At 41.9% G+C, this 26672-nt stretch overlaps 1 protein-coding gene across 15 annotated transcripts in view; it reads right to left on the bottom strand.

Moving 5' to 3' along the window:
* The window catches only part of LOC137318255 (cAMP-regulated phosphoprotein 21-like), a 455290-nt gene that overhangs the window by 397354 nt on the left and 31264 nt on the right, over positions 1-26672 (bottom strand). For 14 of the 15 annotated variants that reach the window (XM_067981189.1, XM_067981224.1, XM_067981218.1 and 11 more), the window contains exon 2: positions 6932-7106. The exons of the other annotated variant lie outside the window; for it this stretch is intronic. The gene's annotated coding sequence lies outside the window, so the exon portion shown is untranslated. The remainder of the gene's footprint in view (positions 1-6931; positions 7107-26672) is intronic. 15 annotated transcript variants of the gene reach the window in all.

Below are 26672 nucleotides of genomic sequence, written 5' to 3'. Positions count from 1 at the left end.
TAGTAAACCTACGCTGCACTCCCTCCAAGGCCAATATGTCCTTCCAAAGGTGCAGTGCCCAGAACTGCTCACAGTACTCCAGGTGCGGTCTAACCAGGGTTTTGTATAGCTGCAGCATAACTTCTGCCCCCTTGTACTCCAGTCCTCTAGATATAAAGGCCAGCATTCCATTAGCCTTCTTGATTATTTTCTGCACCTGTTCATGACACTTCAATGATCTATGTTTTTTTTTTATTCGTTCACGGGATGTGGGCGTCGCTGGCAAGGCCGGCATTTATTGCCCATCCCTAATTGCCCTCGAGAAGGTGGTGGTGAGCCGCCTTCTTGAACCGCTGCAGTCCGTGTGGTGACGGTTCTCCCACAGTGCTGTTAGGAAGGGAGTTCCAGGATTTTGACCCAGCGACAATGAAGGAACGGCGATATATTTCCAAGTTAGGATGGTGTGTGACTTGGAGGGGAACGTGCAGGTGGTGTTGTTCCCATGCGCCTGCTGCCCTTGTCCTTCTAGGTGGTAGAGGTCGCGGGTTTGGGAGGTGCTGTCGAAGAAGCCTTGGCGAGTTGCTGCAGTGCATCCTGTGGATGGTGCACACTGCAGCCACAGTGCGCCGGTGGTGAAGGGAGTGAATGTTTAGGGTGGTGGATGGGGTGCCAATCAAGCGGGCTGCTTTATCTTGGATGGTGTCGAGCTTCTTGAGTGTTGTTGGAGCTGCACTCATCCAGGCAAGTGGAGAGTATTCCATCACACTCCTGACTTGTGCCTTGTAGATGGTGGAAAGGCTTTGGGGAGTCAGGAGGTGAGTCACTCGCCGCAGAATACCCAGCCTCTGACCTGCTCTCGTAGCCACAGTATTTATATGGCTGGTCCAGTTAAGTTTCTGGTCAATGGTGACCCCCAGGATGTTGATGGTGGGGGATTCGGCGATGGTAATGCCGTTGAATGTCAAGGGGAGATGGTTAGACTCTCTCTTGTTGGAGATGGTCATTGCCTGGCACTTATCTGGCGCGAATGTTACTTGCCACTTATCAGCCCAAGCCAGGATGTTGTCCAGGTCTTGCTGCATGCAGGCTCGGACTGCTTCATTATCTGAGGGGTTGCGAATGGAACTGAACACTGTGCAGTCATCAGCGAACATCCCCATTTCTGACCTTATGATGGAGGGAAGGTCATTGATGAAGCAGCTGAAGATGGTTGGGCCTAGGACACTGCCCTGAGGAACTCCTGCAGCAATGCCCTGGGGCTGAGATGATTGGCCTCCAACAACCACTACCATCTTCCTTTGTGCTAGGTATGACTCCAGCCCCTGGAGAGTTTTCCCCCTGATTCCCATTGACTTGTACCTGTACCCCTCGGCCCCTTTGGACATCCACTGTTTTTAGACTCCTGCCTGCTATTTGTAAGAATAGGTAGAATAGCCTCACAAATGTTAAAACTAATTCTGTAGTAGTTGCAGGGGTTCATCAGGACAAGATCAGTCTCTGAGTCATGTGACAGGCAGGACTCAACAACAGTCTGTAGGAAGAGAGGAGAAAGGAATGTTAACGAACGGGCATGGCACCAGATAGTCTCGGTGTAGAAAGGGAGTGTAAGGCATGAATAAAGATTGCTGTAAAATATATCAAGAGGTAAGAGAGTGAGGCCATGTCTGACAGCCGTGGTTACTCACGTAAAAAGAACAATGAACAGAGTTCGATGGCATTGCGCAGGCGCGTTTCAGGGAAGTACATAGGAACATCATTTGATGTAGTGACTTGTTAGGTAAATGTAATCACACATTACTCGTAGGTAGATTGGAACGTGCTTACGTAACATTGGGGAAACGTAATTAACTCTATACACAGCGTACCGCAGCTTCTTAGGGACCTTTACCTAGTCTTGCTCAGGCTAGCGTGAGCAGTCAAGATGACACGCTTACGATACCCGATGAGTCTGTTGCACACGAGTTACTTTTGCTACCAATCTCATGGGCATTGCATATAATGGATTGGATGAATGTTTTGATAAATAAAAGATATTAATCAGATATCTTAGTGTTTCCTGGTCCTCAAACTTGTACTAAGGGTAAGGATAAATGACTAGCTCATAAACCCAACACTAATGGGGAGAACAGGATCGAACCTGGCTGTGATGACCCCATGATCAAACAGATTCGCAGCTATCACTGTCTAGATTTCCATATAAAAGGATAGCAACTTGGATCACCGCTGCCCTGGCTTAGATCAGCAAATGTAGCATAGAATGGGAATTGATTTTGGGCCTTTCTGGTCTGTTCAGTTACTCCTTAACCAGCTGTACCTTTGAGGGAGCTTTAAACTTTTTTTAATCCCATGGTTGGCCTCTGTGGAACTTTATCCCACATGAAATTAATGTGTATAGAAGAAAATTAGAAAAATAAGAAAAAAAAGTTGAGGGATACAATTTACATTAAAATCCAGGGGAGTGTTTAAACTAATTTGGCATGGAGATGTGCACCAGGATGTAGCATTAGAAGGGAGAAACAAGGTGCACAAAGGATTGGGAGAGACAGATAGCACTAGAGTAAGAAACAGTACAGTACTGGATGGGACCAGATTAAGGAGAGAACACGAGAAGGTCCAAGATAGGTTTAGAGTGCATGTATGTAAACACACAAAGCAATAAATAAGGTTGGTGAACTGCAGGCGCAAATAGCCACATGGGAATATGATATAGTGGCGATAAAGGAGATAACGATCCTAATATAGACTGGGATATTAATAGTGCAAAGGACAAAGAGATGGAGGAATTTCTGAAGTGTTTTCAGGTGAACTTTGATCAATATGTTTCCGGCCCAATGAGGAAGGAGCCATTACTGGATCTGGTTCTGGGAAATGAGGTGGGTCAAGTGGAGCAAGCATCAATGGGGGAACATTTAGGCAACAGTGATCATAGTATCATAAGGTTTAGGTTAGTTATGGAAAAGGACAAAGAGCAATCTAGAGTAAAAATACTTAATTGGAGGAGGGCCAATTTCAGTGGGTTGAGAACAGATCTGGCCTAGGTAAATTGGAATCAAAAATTGGCAGGCAAAACTGTAAAGGCCGTCCGCTTTTCGACTAAAGAAGAGATGGTTCGGGTACAGTCTAGGTACATTCCCACGAGGGGGAAAGGTAGGGCAACCAAAGCCAGAGCTCCCTGGATGACAAAAGAGAGAGAAAGATGAAGCAGAAAAGTGTGACAGTTGTCAGGTTGATAATACAACCGAGAACCAGGCTGAATACAGAAAGTAGAGAAGTGAAAAAGGAAGTAAGAGGATCAAAGAGAGAGTATGAGAATAGACCGGCAGCTAACATAAAAGGAAATCCAAAAGTCTTCTGTAGGCATATAAATAGTAAACAGGTAGGAAGAGGAGGGGTAGGGCCGATTAGGGACCAAAAAGGACATCTACGCATGGAGACTGAGGTACTAAATGAGTACTTTGCATCTGTCTTACCAAGGAAGAAGATGCTTCCAAAGTCACAGTAAAAGGAGGTAGTTGAGATACTGGATGGGCTAAAAATTGATAGAGGTACTAGAAAAGCTGGCTGTTCTTAAAGTAGATAAGTCACCCAGTCTGGATGGGATGCATCCTAGGTTGCTGAGGGAAGTATGTGTGGAAATTGCAGAGGTGCTGGCCATAATCTTCCAATCCTCCTTAGATATGGGGGTAGTGTCAGAGGAGTGGAGAATTGCAAATGTTACACCCTTGTTCAAAAAAGGGTATAAGGATAAACCCAGCAACTACAGGCCAGTTTAACCTTGGTGGTGGGGAAGCTTATAGAAATGATAATCCAGGACAAAATTAATAGTCACTTGGATAAGTCTGGATTAACAGATTTGTTAAAGGCAAATCGTGTTTAACTACCTTGATTGAGTTTTTTGATGAGATGACAGAGAGGGTTGATGAGGGCAATGCGTTTGACGTTGTGTATATGGATTTTCAAAAGGCGTTTGATAAAGTGCCACATAATAGGCTTGTCAGCAAAACTGAAGCCCATTGAATAAAAGAGGCAGTGGCAACATGGATACAAAATTGGCCAAGTGACACAAAACAGTAGTGGTGAACGGTTGTTTTTCGGACTGAAAGAAGGTACAGAGTTGTGTTCCCCAGAGGTCATTCGTAGGACCACTCTTTTTTTTGATATATATTAATGACTTGGGTGCACAAGGCTCAATTTCAAAACTTGCAGATGACACAAAACTTGGAAGAGCAGTAAACAGTGAGGAGGGTGGTAATAGACTTCAAGAGGACATAGACAGACTGGTGGAATGGGTGGACACATGGCAGATGAAATTTAACGCAGAGAAGTGGGATGTGATACATTTTGGCAGGAAGAATGAGGAGGGGCAATATAAACTAAATGGTACAATTCTAAAGGGAGTGCAGGAACAAAGAGACCAGAGGGTATATGTCCATAAATCTTTGAAGGTGGCAGGACAGGTTGAGAAAGTAGTTTAAAAAAGCAGACCGGATTCTGGGCTTTATAAATAGAGGCATAGAGTACAAAAGCAAGAAAGTTATGTTGAACCTTTATAAAATACTGGTTAGGCCTCAGCTGGAGTGTTGTGTCCAATTCTGGGCACCGCACTTTAGGAAGGATGGGAAGGCCTTAGAGGGTGCAGAAAAGATTTACTGGAATGGTTCCAGGGATGAGGAACTTCAGTTCTGTGAATAAACTGGAGAAGCTGAGGTTGTTCTCCTTAGAGCAGAGAAGGTTAAGAGGAGATTTGATAGAAGTGTTCAACATCATGAAGGGTTTAGATAAAGTAAATAAAGAGAAACTGTTTCCATTGGCGGAAGGGTCGAGAACCAGAGGACAAAGATTTAAGGTGATTGGCAATAGAACCAAAGACGACATGAGGAAAAACTTTTATTTTTAAAACGCAGCGAGTAGTTATGATCTGGGATACGCTGCTTGAAAAGGGTGGTGGAAGCAGATTCAACCATGGCTTTCAAAGAGGAATTGGATAAATACTTGAAGGAAAAAATATGCAGGGCTACAGGGAAAGAGCAGGGGAATGGGATTAACTGGATTGCTCTTAAAGAGCCGGCGTGGGCTCGATAGTCCGAATGGCCTCCTCCTGTGCTGTAACCATTCTATGATTCTATCATAAATACAATTATAACAAAATAGCCACAGAACTTGACTTTGAACGTGTTCAAAATTAAACGTGGACTTCATCAACTCTATTACACCAGAGAGAAGGGTGCCATCAAAATACTGCAAAGTAGCACTAGTTTTAACAATTGCTAAACATATTGCAGTACATGCTAAAACTGCTTCTGGTTTGGAAAAATACTGAAACAAAAATTTAAAATTGTAATTTGTTTTATTATTTGAGCAATCAAAGTTAAACAACTATTAGAAATAAGAAGTCATGTTCACAAAGTCCCTGGGTTTGATTCCCCCGTCTGTGCTGTGGGCCACTATGATTGAACACAGTATCCTTAGGTTGAGAGGAGGGAAAGAAAAGCCAAGGAAATGTGCAGGCATTAGGAAAAGAACAGATCAGGTTTGGCTATGATGCTGCCACCATCCCCCCCACCACTCCCACACCCCCTCCCCCCACCCCAAGAATTAAAATATCAGTGCAACTGAACGAGCTAAACACATTGTATCAGCATATGTCCAGGAGTGTGTAATCAGTCATGTAAGAGGGCCCTGAGAGAGTGTAAAATATGTAACTGTACAACCTCGACAGACATATCAACACCTTAACATTTCTCAAATCCACAACCCAACTTCAAAAGCTAAAATTTTCACCTCCTTCTGTAAAATTTGACATAGATTAGTAACACTGTTCTTAAAATTTAGCAAGCATGAACGGGCAGATGGATAGTAGATTTCCCATCATCAAAATAGAGACCGAGAATGTACCTTGAGAATAATTTTTTTAAAATCTATCCATATAATTAAGAGTTCTGCGTCTGTAAGGCTTGGGGAAGTGTATTAAATGCCCACGGGATGCAAAACTTACTAAATGGTTTTTAGTGAGAGGGATATCTGACCCAGCAAAAAATTCAACCAAATACCACTTATCTAAAAAGTCACTTTTTTTTTTAAAAATGACTGCATTATTAACATTTTTCATTCACTAAAGTAACGTACAAACAACCAGCCACCACCGCAAAAAAAGCAACCAATCAAATCCCAGAAAATAGTTCCCATGCACCCAATTACATGTTTCTAAAAATGTAATATAAAAGCAAAACACAGTAAAAAATTTAAAATAATGTTGAAAAAAGATTACCAATAATCTTGCCATTGCTATTTTCGACGACATACAATGCCTTTCATCCACAGAGTCCTTCCCACTCTGTAACTATCTTATTTGTAAATAACTGTGACTATTACTTTTGGTATAAATGTAATAATCTGGCAGTGCCCACTTTTGGAATAGACAAGAAAATATGGAGAGTATCCTACATGGTCTCCAGTGTGATATTATATAGTTACAAATAATTGTTAATCTTATGTCATGTTATCCAGTTCATGGCACACATAAGGATGCAATTTTCATCTCATGCAAGACACAGCCTGCCTATGGAAACAGCAGCCCCGATTTTATCACAGAGCAGGATCATTGCATTTGTGGGGCCTGGGCGAGCAACACGCTTGCAAGTTGAGGCTCGGAGCGATTCTAACTCCTTTGCCTCATGTCCGTATCCAGGCCCCGGTTCCCGCCAAACCCGGCAGAAATCACTGCCTGGGCAGGGGTGAAAATTCAGGCAGCAGGAGACCACCGCCACCAGGAACCCACAGGAATGGTCCTCAACAGTCAGGTAAGTGGTGTTGGGGGGGCGATCGTGATCAGGTGAGGGAAGCCCAGGGCAAAGGAGGCCCAAGGTTTCCTTGTGGGAGCCCAGGAAGAGCACTCCTACCCCTCTTGACCCACAAGAAAACCGAATAAAAAATTTTTTGAAACTCGCCTTACCTCTTCCAGCCCACGATCCAGCTCCCAACAGGTTTGGCCTGACGGTGATGCTGTCGCTGCTCCCCCTGCTCAGGCCTTCAACTAAAATTGCAGATTGGATCCTGATGATGTCATCGGAGCCTGATCTACATATTTAATGAGGACACTGCCATCTTGGGGCTGGCATCCTTGCCACCTGCAATTTAAAATTGCAGCCGGTCAGATTTGGGCAGGAAAGGAATGGATAAGCCCCTACTCCATTTCAACTCTTCCCTTCCCCCCCCCCCTCCCCTCCCCCCCCTCCAAAGCCTGGTTTCCACCAGATGGGGGGAGGGAGGGATTTACAGTTAAAATCAGGGCCAGCCTCTCCGCTCTGGGCACTAGGCAAAAATGTCAGGAGAAAGGCAAAAAGTTTGCGATGGCCATTGAGAGACAAAAAAAGAGACAATTGCAGGAAGAGATTTTTAATTTCCTCTGCAAGGAACATCACAGCAGATCAACGCTTATACTATCACACAAAAGATAGGGCATTGGAAGGTTTTCAAATAATTAAGGAAATCAATGAGATGGATGTTGAGATGCATCTTATATAAAAAAAAACCAGGAGACACAATTATAAACTTAACAGGTTAAAAAGGCTTAAGGAATAACACCTTCATGAGTAAGTCCTAACACTATTAATATTGACTAAATTGAACCATTCAACAGGAATTGATTCCCAATTTAGCAGAGTGGAGTCATTTTGGGTTTGGAGTATGTAAGCTGGATAGCGGTCAGACTGAGATCTGATATTGGATCTGGATGACAGAAAGTTGGATTGATCAGTGGCCTTTTCTCTCAGCTACATTATTAAAAATTGTGCATTTTGTTGCTCAGGCAAGAGAATACTGGTGTGAGCGAGTGGAAAACTTTCCATTTGACCATCCATTGTCAACATAAGATAGTTAAATACAACATTTTGCATTCCGCCCTAACAACCTCCAAAAAAGCATCCCTTGATACAACTGTGTGCCATTTTTTGCACAACAAGCATCATATATCTTATGAGTTAAAGTACCAATTTACTGTCAATTATTGTAAAGCAAAGGACAGTTTTGGGCTGTGGGCCCTTGACCAATGGGAACTGAATTCTTTAAGTAAAAGGGAAGGACTTGCATTGATATTGCACTTTTCACCACCTATTGCCGTCCAAAAGCGCTTTAATGCCAATGAAGTACTTTGAAGTGTAATGTACTTCATTGGCAGCCAGTTTATGCACAGCAAGGTCCCACAAACAGCAATGAGATACATGACCATATAATCTGTTTTTATAGTGATGTTGGTTGAGGTATAAATATAGACCAGAACATTGAAGAACTCCCCTGCTCTTCTTTGAATAGTGTCATGGGATCTTTTACATCCCCGAGAGGGCAGACAGGGCCTCAGTTTAACATGTCATCTGAAAAACAGCACTTCGCACAATGCAGCATTCCCTCAGTACTGCACAAGTGTCAGCCTGGATTTTGCGCTCAAGTCTCCGGAGCGAGGCTTTAATAGACGACCTTCTGACTCAGGGATGAGAGTGCTACCACTGAGTCAAGGCTGACACCTTAAATTCTAATGTGACGTAAGAATTTGCCTCCCAAAAAAAAAAGTTAGGCACTTGTAAAACTTTGATCAAAACATATCTAGTCGAACAAATGCACTCCTGCCCATTTAGAATAAATGCATTGAGGTAGATTTTCTGTGTGCAAGGTTAAAAAAATATATATTTTACTAAAACTGCCATCATAAACTAGTGACTGAGGAAGTTATACTTCATAATATTGGATTGAATACATTGGCAGTGTGTAATAAACAAACAGCCTTTCACAAGAACTGCATTCCATTTCACCCTCGATGGGTAAAACATGCAAATTTGTTTTCTTTCTTTTTGATAGGGATTCAAAAGGGAGGTTGAGATTGGGCAAGCTCATTAAGCCCAGCAGAGATTGAATTTTGCTCGGCCTAGTTTCCAAAACCAGGTGTATAATATGAGCCTATAGCCTGTACTACTCGCCATCTGACCCAAAAGGTTATTAGCTCAATAACCTTTACAATATTGCACATAACAGTAAACAAATTCCCTTTTTGAAGCATTACTTATAACATGGGCGATAAAGCTGTGTAATACAGGGACACCGTACGAGGTACAATAGGAAAGAAAGTACAGATGCAAAGCATCATACAAAATCCCTTTCCTTCAGGCCTCTTCTACCTACTGAAGTCTTTAAGCTGCAGTTTACTTTTGCAATCCGCTTAGTTTTTCCTGTGATCACTGTGGAGATGAGCCTGAACTACTGGTGAAGAACATAGGAACAGGAGTAGGCCATTCAGCCCTCAAGCTTGTTCTGCCATGCGGATTAGATCATGGCTGTATCTCAACCTCATTTACCCGATTTTGTTCCATATCGCTTGATACCCTTACCGAACAAAAAAAAAATCTATTAATCTCAGTCTTGAAAGCTCCAATTGTTCCAGCATCCACCACCTTTTGGGGGAGCGTGTTCCAGATTTAAAACTACCCTGTGTGAAGTGCTTCCTGATTTCCTGAACGTTCTGGTTGTGGTGCACGGTCAGTGGAAGCAGAACTGGTGGCAGAAAGAGGACAATCAGCTGAGGCTCACAAAGGCCACAATTCAGCCATTAGCTCATATTCCTCGACCAACACTAAAAAAGTTCTCATGCAAAGAATTTTTAAAACCCTCAAGCGTGCACTACAGTTCCTATGGAAACCATTTATATTGTTTAAACATACTCAAATATATACAAGATAATAATAGTAACCACCCCCAGGGGGAAAAAACAAACAAAAAACGAATACTGAAGTAAACTCCGACATCGAAATAAGAGATTAAAGAAAAACTCAGAAAAATAGAAGATTTATAACAACTTGCATTCACCCAGCATTTTTAATGTAGAAAATCGTCCCAAGGCGCTTCACAGAGCGTAATGTAAAACAGACGTCAAGCCAAAGAAGGAAAGATTTAGAGAGGTGATCAAAAGCTTGCTCAAAGAGGTGGATTTTGAGGAGGGTCTTAAAAAGGAGATGGAGGTAGAAAGGAGAGGGGTTGAGGATGAGAACTCCAGAGAGTGGAGCTTAGGCGGCTGAACAAGAAACCAGAGTCAGAGAAACCGAGATTGGAGGGACAGGGGTGTAGCTCTAGGAGGAAGTTACAACAGTAGAGAGGGACAAGAACATATTGGGAGACTAATATAAACTGTACAAAAATGAAATACAACAAAGCATATCAACTAACAGGAATCAAAATGAGCAACAACTGGCAAAGCCCCTTCCACAGGAAAAATCACTACAAATTATACTGTTGAGCTGATTTTCCAAATGCATGATATTGGCAAGGAGCCAAACATATCAGAAAACCAGCCCCTACAAAGTCATGACAGGACTCCCTGAGTTTGTGCTGTTATAGAATAGCATGGAAGCAGTGCTTTTTAAAAAAAAGATGCTCATGGTTACTCCAAAGTAAAACTATTGTTTAACTTCCCTTGAGAAATGTCAGGACTTGCACAACACCAGGTTATAGTCCAACAGTTTTATTTTAAATCACAAGCTTTCGGAGCTTACCTCCTTCGTCAGGTGAGTGAAGGAAACAACTGGAACACAAGAACATTGGACAAGAAACTAAACGCTTTCAAACTACACCATCAAAATCAGCAAACGTATTCCCAAATCGCTAACCGTGTTTCACAATAGCATAGGTAACTGTACAGCAAGGAATAGTTTCTGCAGGGTGATGGTTAAGGAACGAGAAGTCTGAAATAGAGAAATGATTGCAATTGCTTTCCTCTGTGAGTAACCAGAGGCAGTCAGTAGATTCACGGCATCATGCTACAAGGCTCTTCATTGGTGAAGCTGATTGTAGTTGTGGATTGTAATGAATGGCCTCACCGGCATTCCTGCTAGGCGACATTCTTTTCAACAGGCAAGACCTCATTTTCGTTTAAAACTTCACAAATTTCAAGGTATGTCACTCTTTAAAATATAAACACAGCTACATGGATTATAAATCTTGACCATCAAAATATCACTAACAACCAGAGTGTTGGAGCTCTGCACCCACCTGCCCAAAAGTCCTTTAACAGTTGCATCAGGACTCAGTTTTGTCCCCTTCTATACAAAGTGAAGTACTGTATAGCCCACATTTTTCCACACCTTGCTTAGGAATAAGTAACAACTCAAAATTAACAGATAGGTAGTGAAATATTCAGATTTACACCAATCCATGGAGCTGCTCAAAATGTTACAGGTCTTCCGCAATTTGTATGGGGAGAGGAGCTGAAGGAGCCTGAAAGAAGCTAATTGTTAAGATAATGTGTATGAGGTAGTGCTAGGACAATCAAATAGAAAACTAGGTCAATTACTCCTCAATTAGTCAGCAAAATGTCATGTTATTTAGATTTAGAGCCTAAGGCCAGGTAACAAAAAAAACAGGAAGGAGGGCAAGAAGAACAGAACTGCACTAAATTTAAAATTCATTGGTGAAGATGTGCTCAGTCAGCATTTTGCTGGCAATCTACAGGCCTTCCTAGAAATACATGATGTGATACACGAGTGTTGAACCGCTGATATCTTTGGCAATAACATCTAGGAAATGCACTCAGACATTCTAACCTCATCATTCACTAAGAATTGAAACAGCTTTAACCTTTAAAATGTATTTTCGAATTGGTGGCAAATATATAATTACTGTGCATGATGAGTACAGATGAGGGAGGCCACCTGGCTTATTTTTCCCATAGAAACAGAGAATCCTCCCAATCACACCATCTAACTACATTCTGGATGACTGGAGCTTTTGCCCCCACTATCATTCCAGGTGTTAATCACTGTGTGTGAAGAAGTGCTTCCTAACATCAGTTTGTATCTATGTTCCCTTGTCTTACATCGTGGTTTAATTTAAAATAGTGCTGCAGATTAACCTTTTCTATTGTGCTTACTATCTCAATAAGATGCTCTCTCATCTGCCTCCTGTCCAAATTGAAAGGTCTGAGTTTTTCTAGCGTATTCTCAGAACCACCACTAGGAACCAGCCTCCTGGCCCTTCTCTACCTTCATCGTGTAGATGGTTCTCTTGAGAACTGAAAACAGTATTCAATATGTGGCTTAACAGAGCACTGTACAGCTTATCTTCATCAGGGTACATTCAGGTGCAATGTCCACACTGGTAGACAAGGGCATAAAGTGCTCTACTAAACCTAAAAACAAAACTAACGTAAAAATAAAACCAGGAACTGCACAGCAGCATGATCAGAGGAAGATAGGTTTGATAAAGGGTTACATCCAAAATGTTAACCTATTTATCTATTTTAGATGCTGATCGACCTACTCTGCCTTTCCAGCATTGTTAGATCTTAATACCACATTTGAATATAAATCAACAGTACTGTGAAAACTTAGAGCAACAATCCTATATTATTCAGTTAACTGGATCTTTTTCAACAAACATATTTTGGCCAAGATACCCAAGGGCCGATTTTACGAAATTCTGCTCCCAGGAGGGAGCCTCATTCACTGGTGCACACACGATATCACAGGCATACTCCCTACAATTTTCCATCCATTGCAATTAATGGAGAGAAAATCACAGGGAACACATTTCCCGATACGTGCTCCAGCACACAAAGTGCCTTACCAGGGGCATGCATTCATAAAATCGGCCCTCTAGACTGAACAGCTATTTTACATCCCATGGGAAGGAAACAGATCCTTATAGGTACTTCAGCTTTGTAAACTTCTCATACATTCTGCTAATACAGTCACATTATTAGAACAAAGCAATACTAATAGTTCCTCAGAAATAATATATTGATCTGCTCGATTCAATTAAGACTACCACTAACCTCAGCCTATTAAAACCACAAAGATTGAAATTAACTGCATTAAACATGAGTGAACCACATAGCTTGTTGCATCACTTCACTTTTTAAACCAATTTTAAGGCACTCATATGCATAGTATGAAGAGAATAAACCAAAATTACATATTCAGTACAGAGCAACCCTAATACAAGGAACTGTAATACATACTACAAAAGAAGACAAACTGCAAATCTAAACACCATATATTTGGATTTTCTTAATCCAGATTTTAAAATGCTGTACAGTACATTAAACAAAACACAAGCTATACTTTATGCTTTCAATTTTTCTTAAAAAAGGTACAAAGCTAAAAGAATTTTAGTATAGTAAGTCTGTTGATCATTAAGACTTGTATTGTTAGGTAGCCAGTCATAATGAAATTTTACACATTCAGATATCAACTCATGGCGATAACTAAAGAGGGACTACGATGGGAGCATTGCTATTTATCGAACTAGGTTCTGATAAAACTGAAATCACTTCCTTTTCAAGATCATTCCATCTTCATTCTTTCGTTGCAGGAGCCATTTTTCTAACTTGAAAATCACCCACATTTTAGCTGGTTTACCCAATGAATGGCAGTATTGCCTCCAAGACTAACTCCCTCTGCTGGATTCAGATGCAACTACATAATACAGCCCCAAACATTACAGGAATAATAAATCCCCTCTGTGGTACCACTGCTGCTATGTCACTAACGCAGTGGCAATTGTTAGTATGGATCCTTCAAAGAGTGACAACTCTCAAGCTAGGACTAAACTCTACCAAAGAGAAACTTCATACATTTTTACACAGCAAGTGGTTTGGATCAGGAATGCACTGACCTTGGGGGTGGTGGAGGCAGATTCAATCATGGCTTCCAAAAAGGGAACTGGATAAGTACTTGAAAGTAAAACATTTGCAGGGCTATGGGGATAGAGTGGGAGGAGTAGGGCTAGGTGGATTGTTCTTGCATAGAGCCGGCGCGTACTCGGTGGACCGAATGGCCTCCTTCCGTGCTGTAACCTTTTTATGATTCTATAAACAAGCAGCCTTTCGCTCATCTGCAAGAAAGCTTCAGAATGCTTTGTCTATAATGCAAAGGTAGCATTAGTAAAAGTACAAAGTAGTCTTATCTTGGTTTTGTTTCGGGGCGGAGGAAAACGGTGGAAGCAACTGCCTGAAATTTAATGAGTACCGCATACTTATTACTTTTTGAAACCAAACTAAGGAGCTCGGAGCTCCTTCAACTCACAGCAATTTCATCCCACGGAACCATTATGGGATACGTAGTTCTAGAATAACTGCGACTAGTCACCAGCTTATGTTCTCTAGAGGGTGGTAAAATTACAAATTGTTTTCTGGGACTCCCAGAACAAAAACCATATTGGATATAACACTTGCATGAGGTTGGAATCAGATGATTGCTTTTTATAAAAAATAAATTTCTTAATTATGAAAATCTAAAATTAACCACCATAAAAATATTTAAATGACTGAAATTGTTGCATAAGTCATCGAAATGATCCACTCTGGGACATGCAATATTTCAGACACCAATGTCTAGTCTAAAAAAATCATAATTACTATTTTGAGGGAACGTTTCCCTCTTTTAGGAACCAGGCTCTTAACTTTGCCTTTTTTCTGGAAAAAAACTACACTGAATAGAAATGGAAATTGCTTCAGTTTTGCACTGGATGAGTTTGTTCTACGGGATTTTGTTAGCTTTACAAGCAGAAACCTGGCCAAATGGGACTCAACTCCAACAATGCTCATTTTGCATCTCTCAAGTAACAACAGCCATTAAACTTGTCATGTAATGGCCATGGGTATCAGCCCAGATAGCACAGCCCAAAGCAGGAAACCATACCAAATTAAGAGCTGTGAATTTGTACTGCAGGATTCACTGATATCGCTGTTTGCCAGGCTTTGAAAGAATGAATTACAGATCCATGGCACTAGAACCAAAGTATTGTGTGTACTCAACTCCGAATCTTAAAATCAGAAACAGAGCGTCAACTACCTTTCAGGTTCAGAAAATGATGTTGCATTCTCTGCTTGGGTAGTTTGTGTTGAAAATGATATTTGCAAATTCATTTCTTGGTTAGTTTGGCCTTCTTTGTGATGGTTTAAACAACCAAACAGTGAGATTTTCCATTTTCCATGACTAAGATGTAAATATACAGTCAGCAGTGCATGAGAGCTTTTAAACAGCTCACATGCTTAAAGTGCCTGCGGGCAGGGCTGCTCAGCTCATTAAGATGACACCGAAGGCAAAGTAGCAAGCTGCTTAAAAGCCCTGATGGTACTTAATCTCTTTTTCATTCCCTTCCAGCAGAAAGCTCAATAATAAGTTCCTAACAAAGAATTGCAGATTTTTCAAAATAAAATGTACGAATTTCACTCTTTTTTTGTTGGGGGGCCGGGGGGGGGGGAAGGAAATCAGAAAGTAAGGCAGAGGGAAAAACATTAGCATATTACCCCTTTCCTTCAAACACCTATCTAACCTATTCTTAACAGCATAAATAGTTTCAGCTCATCTCCCAGTTTTCTGCCAATTTTAATATCCATCCCCACTATCTCCGCTGTTAAATGGCAGTGGAAATCAGTGTTGATTTGTGTATTCCTTTTTATGTTTAATTACTGTGCTCCAAAGCAAGGAAATGAAAATGTGAATCATGAGCTTCTTCATGTAACTTGGCTTTTGTAAGGACATCTATAGAGTGCTTTTTGCCCGAATTTATTTATGTTGCTTCAGCTGCACTCTCACCGCCACTCTGGATTACCAAGCGGGACAGCTGCAGCATTGGAACTCTTTCAGATTCATAGGACCACCAGCTCCTGGAAGTGACATAAAAAAATCCTTGGCCAATAATCTTGGAGCAGGAAAATTACAGGAGTGTTCTTCAAGCAAACATATCCAGCCATCTTCTTATGTATTTTTTTTAAATAAAAAGGTCTGCAAGCCAGGAATGTATTCTTAATATCCATTTTGTTTCCAAAATACAAGCTAGATGTCCCTGAGAGAGTTAGCACTGACTGTCCCACACATGCACAGAGGGCTGAAAGGCATTCACTTGCAGGACGAGGCAGGGGACCGAGGAAAAGCGAGGCTGCGGAAAGGAAGTCAGGTCATGCAGGTTTCTGGGAACAGAGCACAAGACAAGACCCAGCACCCGAGAGAGAAAAGGTCTGTGAGGAGAAAGCTGTTGGATACAAAAGTCCATGGCAAGTTTAAGGATAATTTTAGTTTATGTATTCGCTGAATCATTAAATTGTTCACATATCATGCTAGAAATATTTCCAGCTATATTTATTGGGGTTTGTTCTCTCCTCATAAATACATGGCTGACACTTCGGAGTTCAACAGCATGGGGAGAATCTCTTGAAGGCACTTTAAGTGCACTCACTACAAATTTCTAAGTTTTACACCCAGTTCTAATTTGTAGCCCTAAACAGAGGATTGAATTGGATATTCCATAATGCATTGAGCTGCACAACAAATGTGGGCCTCTTATAGCAAAATCCTGCAAACGGTTAGAATGCATATGATGATATATACACAAGACAGATCTGCATGAAGTTACCATTAAAGACAGAAATGTTCCGGCACATAGATTATATTTCATGGGGGAAAAACTAACAGGTAAACACAAATTGAATATTGAAAATCAATCTAGTAGCAAAAGCTTCAAATTGAATTCCCTGTCCAAGCTTGAATGTGCTATTCTGTTTTTCAAACGATTTCTCATAAATGTTTTAATCTTGGATGCATTTTTTTTGTATTACTATTGATCTTATTACCTTTTGGAACTCAACAAATAATACATCTGAAACAAAAATAAAATTGCTCGAAACATTCATTACAGGCAGCATCCGTGGAGAGAAGAGACAAGTCGACATCGTCTGAGGCTCCAGGCAACCAAAATGTTGGCTGGTCTGTTCTCTCCACAGGTGCCGCGTGACTTGCTGAGCATTTATCATTTTCTGTTTTATTTCAGATTTCCAGCATCTGTAGTATTTTGTCTTTTGTTCGAATAATTTGAGAAATGGGATTAAATTGACAGCACTTTCAAAGAGCCAACACAGTCACGATTGACTGAATGACCTCCTTTTGTGCGATAACATTCTATGATTCTGAAAATATATAGATATGAAATTGTAGATAGCTGTTTAATGACCAGTCATATCAGAGCTATTCATCTTGAAAGCTCCTTTGCAGTATTTTGAAGTAAACTAGAACATTCTGTTGTAACTGTTCCAAGATCTTTCATTTTTAGGTAATCCTAAGTACACAAGTGCAACATTAGGCTTCAGAAAATTCTGCTGGTTTTTAACTGACATTTGTTGTTTGGGTATAAAACATCTCAATTGCATATTGACTTTTTTTTTAATTGAGAAACCAAAAGGTGATAGACAAAGCCCCATAATACAAGGTACCAGCAAGGTTGGAAACAGTAAAAGAGATAAATCAGGAATTAGTGATTAAACGATAGAACTGGGCTTGAAGATTGTCGAAGGAAGAAAAGACTGAGTGAGGTATGGGGTTCAACAGTTTTCAGCTTCAGTAGGACACTGTGCAGTAAGTCTTCATTTCAACACATTGAGGATATAGAGAGGAATTGGAATACATATGTCAGCAAGAGAAAGTACAAAGGAGCGCTGCCCATGATTGTATCAATAAAGTAGAAGGATACAAGGTTGGAATTGAGAGAGGGGTACTGGAGGCTGGAAGGGAGAGATTTCCTATCAGATAACAAGCTTTTTCTTGAATCTGTACAGGAACAGTTGACAGGTATTAGAAGAGTCTCCCCAGACATGAGAGCAAGTCTTAAATGAAGGTTGGAGAGAAAGTTAAGAGTTGTTCAGAGGAAAAGAAGCGTTTGGCACAAAGGAGGCAACCAACTTCTTAGAGATTGCCATTGCAATCCAGGAAATGTGGAACCAAAGGACTATAGACCCTAGTACAGAAGGCAGCCACTTGGCCCATCGTGTCTGTTAGGGTAATTTAAAATAACCCCATGGCCCGACTCTCTTCCCATAGCCCTGTATCTTCCAGTTTCAAATGTTTATCCATTTTTCCTATAAAAGTGCAATGGTCTCTCCCTCAATACTGACTATGACAACATCCCTCTGTATAAAGAAATTTCTTCGAGCCTCGCTCAGTGAGGATTTCAAAATGATGGCCCCTCGTCACTGACTCCACAACCAGAGGAAATAGTATTTCCTTATATACATCGTCAAAACCCTACATAATTTTAACAACCTCTTAAATCTCCACCTATCCTTCTCTGCTGCAGCGGAAATAGTCCCAATCTCTCAACTTTCTCCTCATAACCATAGCTTCCCATCCTTGGCATCATCCTAGTGTATCTAGATACACTTTAGGCCCTTTGCATATGCAAATAAGGACCCTGAACACCTGATTGAGGTACCCACTGCAAGATTGGTTTGATTGTGCCGGTTGCACTGAGGAAAAGCAGATCTACATGCAGCCTAACAGGTGGTCCTTAAAAGGGACTGCTGAAGGCTGCAACCAACAAGGTAAGTGTTTAAAATATACTTACTTGAACGTGGAGCCGGGAGGAGAAGGAGTGATCCTCCCGACCCCACATTCAAAGAATGCGGGCCGCTGCCGGCCCCCCCAATCACCGCCGCTACCAATTCCCCCTCACCTCTTCCACCGCCCCAGCTACCTCTTCCTTCCCAACCTGAAATACCCCCCATCCCAGTCACCCCCTTACCCGAAGGCCACTGCTGGTGTCACAGTGGCTCGATCGTCAATCATGCCTCGTCGGTGAGCTGCCTGTTAAGTGTCCGCAACTCGCCAGGCCTATGGTAATGACCATCCCTGCACCCCCAAAAATGGATGCGCCTGGATTTCTAGGCCAATGACTTCAATGTGATGCAGTACTCCAACTGTCCAACCTTGCGCAAATGGATCATTACTGCTGTACCTATTTATAAAACCCAAAATGCTATTGGCCTTTTTTCAATAGCTTTAATCTACCTACACTTGCACTTTTAGGAAATTATGCATTTGAATCCCTACATGTCTTTACTTCATCCACAACTTTCAGTATCTTTCCACTGAATGTCCACTTCAGTTCTTTTCTTTCCCCCACTTCCCAAATGCATTATTTCACACTTCTCTACATTAAATTGCATCAGCCATCCTTATGCCCATTCCATTAACCTGTGCCTTCCTGAAGTTTTTTTTTAAAATCTGCTTCGGTGTTTGCTAAACATTATCTACTTTTGTGTCAACGGCAAATTTCAATATCATGTTCTCCGTGTCCAAATCATCAAAAACAGACCCGCCACTGTATCCCACTTCCAACCCTTCTAAAATATGAGTACACCCATTTACCCTAATCCTTTGTCTCCTATTTATCAACCAACTTTCTATCCATGCTGCTACATTTCCTCTTATACCATATGCATGAATGTTGTAACAAGCCTTCTGTGAGACTCTTATAGAATGTCTTCTGAAAAACCTAAAATATCTATTGCATTCTCTTCATCCGTCCAAATTGGTCACTTCAAAAAAAACTTTTAAATTTGTCAAACATGACTTGCCTTACTCAAATCCATGCTGGCTGCCCTTGATTAACCCATGCATTTCTAAATGTTTCCTAATTTTATCTTGAGTTATGTATTCCAAGAGTTTGTCCACAACTCGCAGTAAACGGGAATATATTGAGAGGGGTAGAGGAAGTGAGAGACCTTGGAGTGCGTGTGCACAGGTCCTTGAAGGTGGCAGTACGGGTTGATACGGTTGTGAAGAAGGCTTACGGAATGCTCTCCATCATTAGCCGAGATATAGAATACAAAAGCAGGGATGTAATGATGGAACTGTATAAAACATTGGTAAGGCTACAGCTGGAGTATTGTGTGCAGATCTGGTCACCACATTACAGGAAGGATGTAATTGCTCTGGAGAGGGTTCAGAGAAGATTTACAGTTGCCAGGGCTTGAAAATTGCAGCTACGAGGAGAGATTGGATAGGCTGGGGTTGTTTTCCATGGAGCAGAGGAGGCTGAGGGGAGACTTGATTGAGGTGTACAAAATTATGAGGGGCTTAGATAGAGTAGACAGGAAGTACCTGTTTCCCCTAGCGGAGAGCTCAAGAACTAGAGGATATAGATTTAAGCTGATTGGCGGAAGGATTAGAGGGGACATGAGGAAAAACTTTTTTACCCAGAGGGTGATGGGTGTATGGAATTCGCTGCCCGAATTGGTGGTAGAAGCAAGGACCTTTAACTATTTTAAAAAGTACCTGGACCTGCACCTAAAGTGCTGTAAGCTACAGGGCTATGGACCGGGTGCTGGAAGGTGGGATTAGAATGGGCACCTGGTTGTTCTTCAAGTCGGTGCAGACATGATGGGCCGAATGGCCCCCTTCTATGCTGTATCTTTTCTATGGTTCTATCTGATGTTAAGCAACTGGTCTATATTGACCCAGATTACTTCCCTCTCTTGAACACAGCTGTGACACTGGATATCCTTCAGTCCCACAGCACAATTTTCATTATCTTAAGGATTGAAAAAAAAATGTGGGCACAGCCTCTGCTTTCTCGTTTCTGACTTCCTTCAACAGCCTAGGATGCATGCCATAAGGACCCAGTGACTTATCCACATTGAGATCAAAAGAGATAATCAAGCATTTCAATAAATGAAATGGACCAAGACTCCAGGCGGTTCAGTAAGTTTATTCATTATCCAGCTGGGAAGGCAGGAGGGGTGCTATAATTGGCCTCATGACCCCTAAGTTAAGGATGGGAAAAATAGCCAGAATTCCATGCTCATGATTGCTATCCAGTCACCCATGCTGGAAGTGTATATATATGGATAACTGGCATTGGCATCATCTGGCTCAGCTGTGATTTCCCCTGGGGCTCAATAGCCAATATGTGAATACAGTCATTTAGGTAAGGTATCAGAGAAAGAGCGGTGTCCACAGAATGGTCCGCCAATGAGAACTCAATGCCACCAAGAAAGAAAATTGGCACAAAGAAAAATGAAAAATTAAGGAGACAGCCTTTAAACCTCAATGCTGGTCGCTAGTAATTTGACTTGCAAGACATATGAAAGAAACTGTCTCTTTGAAGAATTGAAAAAAAAGATTTGAATGCCGCAAAAGACGAGGAGACTAAAATGCAGTAATTCAACAACTGAAGTATGAGAGGACAGGAGGTTTTGTGCACTGAAGGAATGCGATGAAGGTTGAGTGGAATCAAAAGCAAAGCAAGAATACGGTTGTATGGTGAGAGAAAGACCATTTATATGAAGCAGCAGAGTTAGAGAGAGGCTGAGATTTGTGGAACTGCTGAATCAGAGAATGAGCCAACTACAGCACAGAGAGAACAGTTTCAGGAGAAATTGGATATCCACAAGCATAGCTCTGGTGTGAGACTATAGGGTAGAAACTTGCTCAAAGTTCATGGTGCCAGATTCTGGAAAAGACTTGAGATGCCCAATGCAATGACAGTTGATTCACAAAAGTGTTCAAGAGTGAGTTTCAGATGTGCATAACATAGCTAACAAGATCACCAGTGGAATAGCAATGCTGAAAAGCATAATACTGATCATGGATTAGGCCAGAACGTTCAAGGTGAATAATAATCCGACAGATAACAGCACCTTCCATAGATTTAGAAAATATTAATGCAAGGGCATTAGTGAGAAGGTGAATATGAGCAAATTTATAAAATGAAAGAAAGATGGACCTGAGAATTAGAGAGACTGTAGAGATGACAATGGACAGGGGTATACTTCTTGAAGAAAATAGGAGAATACCATCAGGGCCATAGGTCCTACTGAATTCTAGCGACACCCAGTGGGGATAAAACTCAATGTTGGTAACATTGGTTGAGCAGAATGGGGAGAAGGAGGTTCTTTAGCAAGATCATTCAGATTAGAGCTGGAGGAAAAGGTAGGCCAAAAAAGGTCAGCTTTCTCTTCAGGAGAGTTAGTAAACTGCACCATCAAGCTGAAAGATAAGTGAGAAACAGGACTCAAAAAAAAGATAACTTTAGTGAAAAAAACAGAAAGAAAGGCTGTTGGAGGGACAAAAGGGTAACAGTTCACACTTTTTTTTCAATAAAGTTGCATTTAGCAGCTCTAATAGTGGATTTTATGTGGTTTTTTTTATTCGTTCACGGGATGTGGGCGTCGCTAGCGAGGCCAGCATTTATTGCCCATCCCAAATTGCCCTTGAGAAGGTGGTGGTGAGCTGCCTTCTTCAACCACTGCAGTCCGTGTGGTGAAGGTTCTCCCACAGTGCTGTTAGGAAGGGAGTTCCAGGATTTTGACCCAGCAACAATGAAGGAACGGCGATATATTTCCAAGTCGGGATGGTGTGTGACTTGGAGGGGAACGTGCAGGTGGTGTTGTTCCCATGCGCCTGCTGCTCTTGTCCTTCTAGGTGGTAGAGGTCGCGGGTTTGGGAGGTGCTGTCGAAGAAGCCTTGGCGAGTTGCTGCAGTGCATCCTGTAGATGGTGCACACTGCAGCCACAGTGCGCCGGTGGTGAAGGGAGTGAATGTTTAGGGTGGTGGATGGGGTGCCAATCAAGCGGGCTGCTTTATCTTGGATGGTGTCGAGCTTCTTGAGTGTTGTTGGAGCTGCACTCATCCAGGCAAGTGGAGAGTATTCCATCACACTCCTGACTTGTGCCTTGTAAATGGTGGAAAGGCTTTGGGGAGTCAGGAGGTGAGTCACTCGCCGCAGAATACCCAGCCTCTGACCTGCTCTCGTAGCCACAGTATTTATATGGCTGGTCCAGTTAAGTTTCTGGTCAATGGTGACCCCCAGGATGTTGATGGTGGGGGATTCGGCGATGGTAATGGTGTTGAATGTCAAGGGGAGGTGGTTAGACTCTCTCTTGTTGGAGATGGTCATTGCCTGGCACTTATCTGGCGCGAATGTTACTTGCCACTTATGAGCCCAAGCCTGGATGTTGTCCAGGTCTTGCTGCATGCAGGCTCGGACTGCTTCATTATCTGAGGGGTTGCGAATGGAACTGAACACTGTGCAGTCATCAGCGAACATCCCCATTTCTGACCTTATGATGGAGGGAAGGTCATTGATGAAGCAGCTGAAGATGGTTGGGCCTAGGACACTGCCCTGAGGAACTCCTGCAGCAATGCCCTGGGGCTGAGATGATTGGCCTCCAACAACCACTACCATCTTCCTTTGTGCTAGGTAGGACTCCAGCCACTGGAGAGTTTTCCCCCTGATTCCCATTGACTTCAATTTTACTAGGGCTCCTTGGTGCCACACTCGGTCAAATGCTGCCTTGATGTCAAGGGCAGTCACTCTCACCTCACCTCTGGAATTCAGCTCTTTTATCCATGTTTGGACCAAGGCTGTAATGAGGTCTGGAGCCGAGTGGTCCTGGCGGAACCCAAACTGAGCATCGGTGAGCAGGTTATTGGTGAGTAAGTGCCGCTTGATAGCACTGTCGATGACACCTTCCATCACTTTGCTGATGATTGAGAGTAGACTGATGGGGCGGTAATTGGCCGGATTGGATTTGTCCTGCTTTTTGTGGACAGGACATACCTGGGCAATTTTCCACATTGTCGGGTAGATACCAGTGTTATAGCTGTACTGGAACAGTTTGGCTAGAGACGCGGCTAGTTCTGGAGCACGAGTCTTCAGCACTACAGCTGGGATGTTGTCGGGGCCCATAGCCTTTGCTGTATCCAGTTCACTCAGCCGTTTCTTGATATCACGTGGAGTGAATCGAATTGGCCGAAGACTGGCTTCCATAATGGTGGGGATATCGGGAGGAGGCCGAGATGGATCATCCACTCGGCACTTCTGGCTGAAGATGGTTGTAAACGCTTCAGCCTTGTCTTTTGCACTCACGTGCTGGACTCCGCCATCATTGAGAATGGGGATGTTTGCAGAGCCTCCTCCTCCCGTTAGTTGTTTAATTGTCCACCACCATTCACGACTGGATGTGGCAGGACTGCAGAGCTTTGATCTGATTCGTTGGTTGTGGAATCGCTTAGCTCTGTCTATAGCATGTTGCTTCGGCTGTTTAGCATGCATGTAGTCCTGAGTTGTAGCTTCACCAGGTTGGTCAAGGGACTAAGTGCTGAAATGCATTACTGGATATGACAGAATGGAAAAGCGAGGTTGTAAAACCTTCCATACAGTATGAACAACATCTGCAGAAGAATGAAGGCAAGAATTGGACCAGGAAAAAGCAGAATTGTCTGGACCTTTCCGGGTGGCTTACTTAGCAGGGTATAACATGGGAGAGGTATGTATAGAGTGTGATTTGTTGCAAAGTGTTCTGCAAGAAGCAGTTATCAGACATCTGTGAAGGTGGCAATTATACTTCTAATTCCCAACACCCCTCAGAACTCTCAATGTTAGTTTAGAATACCTCATATAAGACAGTTGCTCCCAAATGGCATGATGATGTGTCTTTTAAAATGGATTTCTCAACACAACGTTCAGAATAATAGGAGACCAACTTTTTGAGTTACAGTTTTCCCTTTAAATGACAGTTAATTTTGTTAGTCTTATTAAAGGAATAATCCAGGGAAGAATAAAAGCAAATTGTATTTGTGAGGCTAAACCACAAACACTTTTAGGTTAAAAACCTGAAATAAAATCGACCCACATTTGAATACCAATAGCTGTTCACGTTATCAGCATTGTTCCAACCTGTGGAAACCCTCCCAAACTGATTCTCAGATCTCTATGGTGCTGAAAAACAGCATGGAATGGTGTGATGAGTTCCCACTCCTCCAGCCAGGTGTAGGATTAAAATATCATACCATCCTCCCAATGGGCAGTCCTTTCACACTTTTCACAAAATGGAGATTCAGCACCCAGCATCCCCACTTTATCTCACATTATTTTCAAATGCTCTGAAAATAAAGAGAGGCAGACAAAATAGCTGCAACGACACAAAGTGGGAGACCTGACAGCACAAGAAAACAGTAATTACAAACACATTTAACTTTTTACCCAAGGACCTTGGAGTTACTGGAGTTTCATTTGCAAGTGTTTTTCACTAGTGTTCCTTTAAAACTGAATTAAGACCACACAAGGATAAAGAAAAAGCTATCAGGCGCTTTTTCTATTATAGGACTGCAGCTGACAGGAAACATATGGGTCTCCTTCCATTGGCTGCACTCCACAGCATAAATGCCTCCATGGTCAGGGAACCAATGTCGGAGACTCGTGAAAAGTTAGATTAAGAGAGCTTTTTGCAACTCCCTTAATCCTTAATAGAGTGTTAACATCCTCACACTACACAGCAGAACCCAGCATGACCAGCAACAGAATTAAAAATAAAAAAAGGAGAGAGCGACAAATGGAAGTCATTCTCTTTAAACAGTAACAGTCGGAAGTAGACAACATAAAAGTGCCTGTAATCAAGTCACTCTGTACTGGAGTTCGAAGATTCACTAGGACAGCTGCAACTCCTTTCTAGACAACTCATATAATTTAAAGTGCAGAAAAAAAATTGCATGGTTCACTTTCATTTACAGGCACCAAAAATGTGAAAGTTTTTGCACTAACAAATGTGACAAACAGAGGTCAGCTTTTCAATCATACAGCATATATTAGAGATAGTCTATCCAAAAAAGAGCAATGGTTTCTTGTCTTTGGCTTTTTGGGGGGGAGGGGGTGGGATTTGAGATCATTCACCATTTTGTGATTGCAAGTCAAGGTTCATCAGTGCTTTCCATTTTCATTGTGTTAAAAGCAGAATGTCGAGCCTGAGCAAAATCAGGTGAAATCTTGGCACAGTTTCTGAAGGTTAGTTTGACAATGTTGTTTATAGAAAAGAAAAAGAAAATGAGCCTGAGCTGTCACTAAAAGTGGGAGTTTTCTTTTATTCATTCTTGGGATATTGGAGTCATTAGCAAGGCCAGCATTTATTCCCCATCCCTAGATGCCCTTGAGAAGGTGGTGGTGAGTGGTTTGCTAGGCCATTTCAGAGGGCAGTTAAGAGTCAACCATATTGGTGTCACATATAGGTCAGACCGGGTAGGGACGCAGGTTTCCTTCCCTAAAAGGACATCAGCAAACCAGTTGCGTTTTTATGACAATCCAACAGCTTCGTGGTCATTTTTACTGATACCAGCTTTTCATTTCAGATCTAGTTGTTTTTTTATTAAACTGAATTCAAATTCACAAACTCCCATTCTCTGGATTATTAGTCCAGGCCTTTGGATTACTAGCCCAGTAATATAACCACAACACTACTATATCTGTGACCTACAGGTACAGGTGGCCTAAGAGTTGTCAGCTCAGACTATTAGTTACTGATGTTTGTGGCTCCAAGACAGATCCAGCACCAAGAGCTAATTCTTTGCAAAAAGCTTTCCATAGCCTAGCTGGCACACTCCAGCAGTATAACAACAAATTGCTGAGCGACATGGGGTTCACAAAGTTAACTGGTTACCTTGGTGTGTTTAGCCACTGTCACATGAACAGAAGGGCATGTGGCAAGATCAGGTGCTCATCTATACAAGAGTGCCAGACATTGGGGAAAACAGGAGCTGAAAGCGAGATCCAAAGTTTTTTTCCACGTGAAACAGTTAGCACTATTATCAGTGATAAAAGGCATAAATGCACTCAGTATAAGTGAACTAATGCTAATTTCAAAAATTTTGATGGAGGAATGGACTTTTATCAGTTTAATACAAAATCTAGGAAGCCTGATTATAATCAAAAAGAAAACAAGAAAAAAAGCAAGTCAATTGAATCTACAACTTCATCCTTCAGGTCAACCTGCCTATCCTCAATAACTCAGTGCAGCACAGGCGGTCATCCATCATTATTCAAATTGCTAACAGTGTAATAAAAAAGTCCCGAGATGTTTTGAAATGGAAATAAATAGGTTAAAAGGA

This window comes from Heptranchias perlo, chromosome 3, assembly GCF_035084215.1.
Source record: "Heptranchias perlo isolate sHepPer1 chromosome 3, sHepPer1.hap1, whole genome shotgun sequence".
Lineage (NCBI taxonomy): Eukaryota > Metazoa > Chordata > Chondrichthyes > Hexanchiformes > Hexanchidae > Heptranchias > Heptranchias perlo.
Note: the sequence above shows the minus strand (reverse complement) of the source record. Positions and strands in the feature narration are given on the sequence as shown.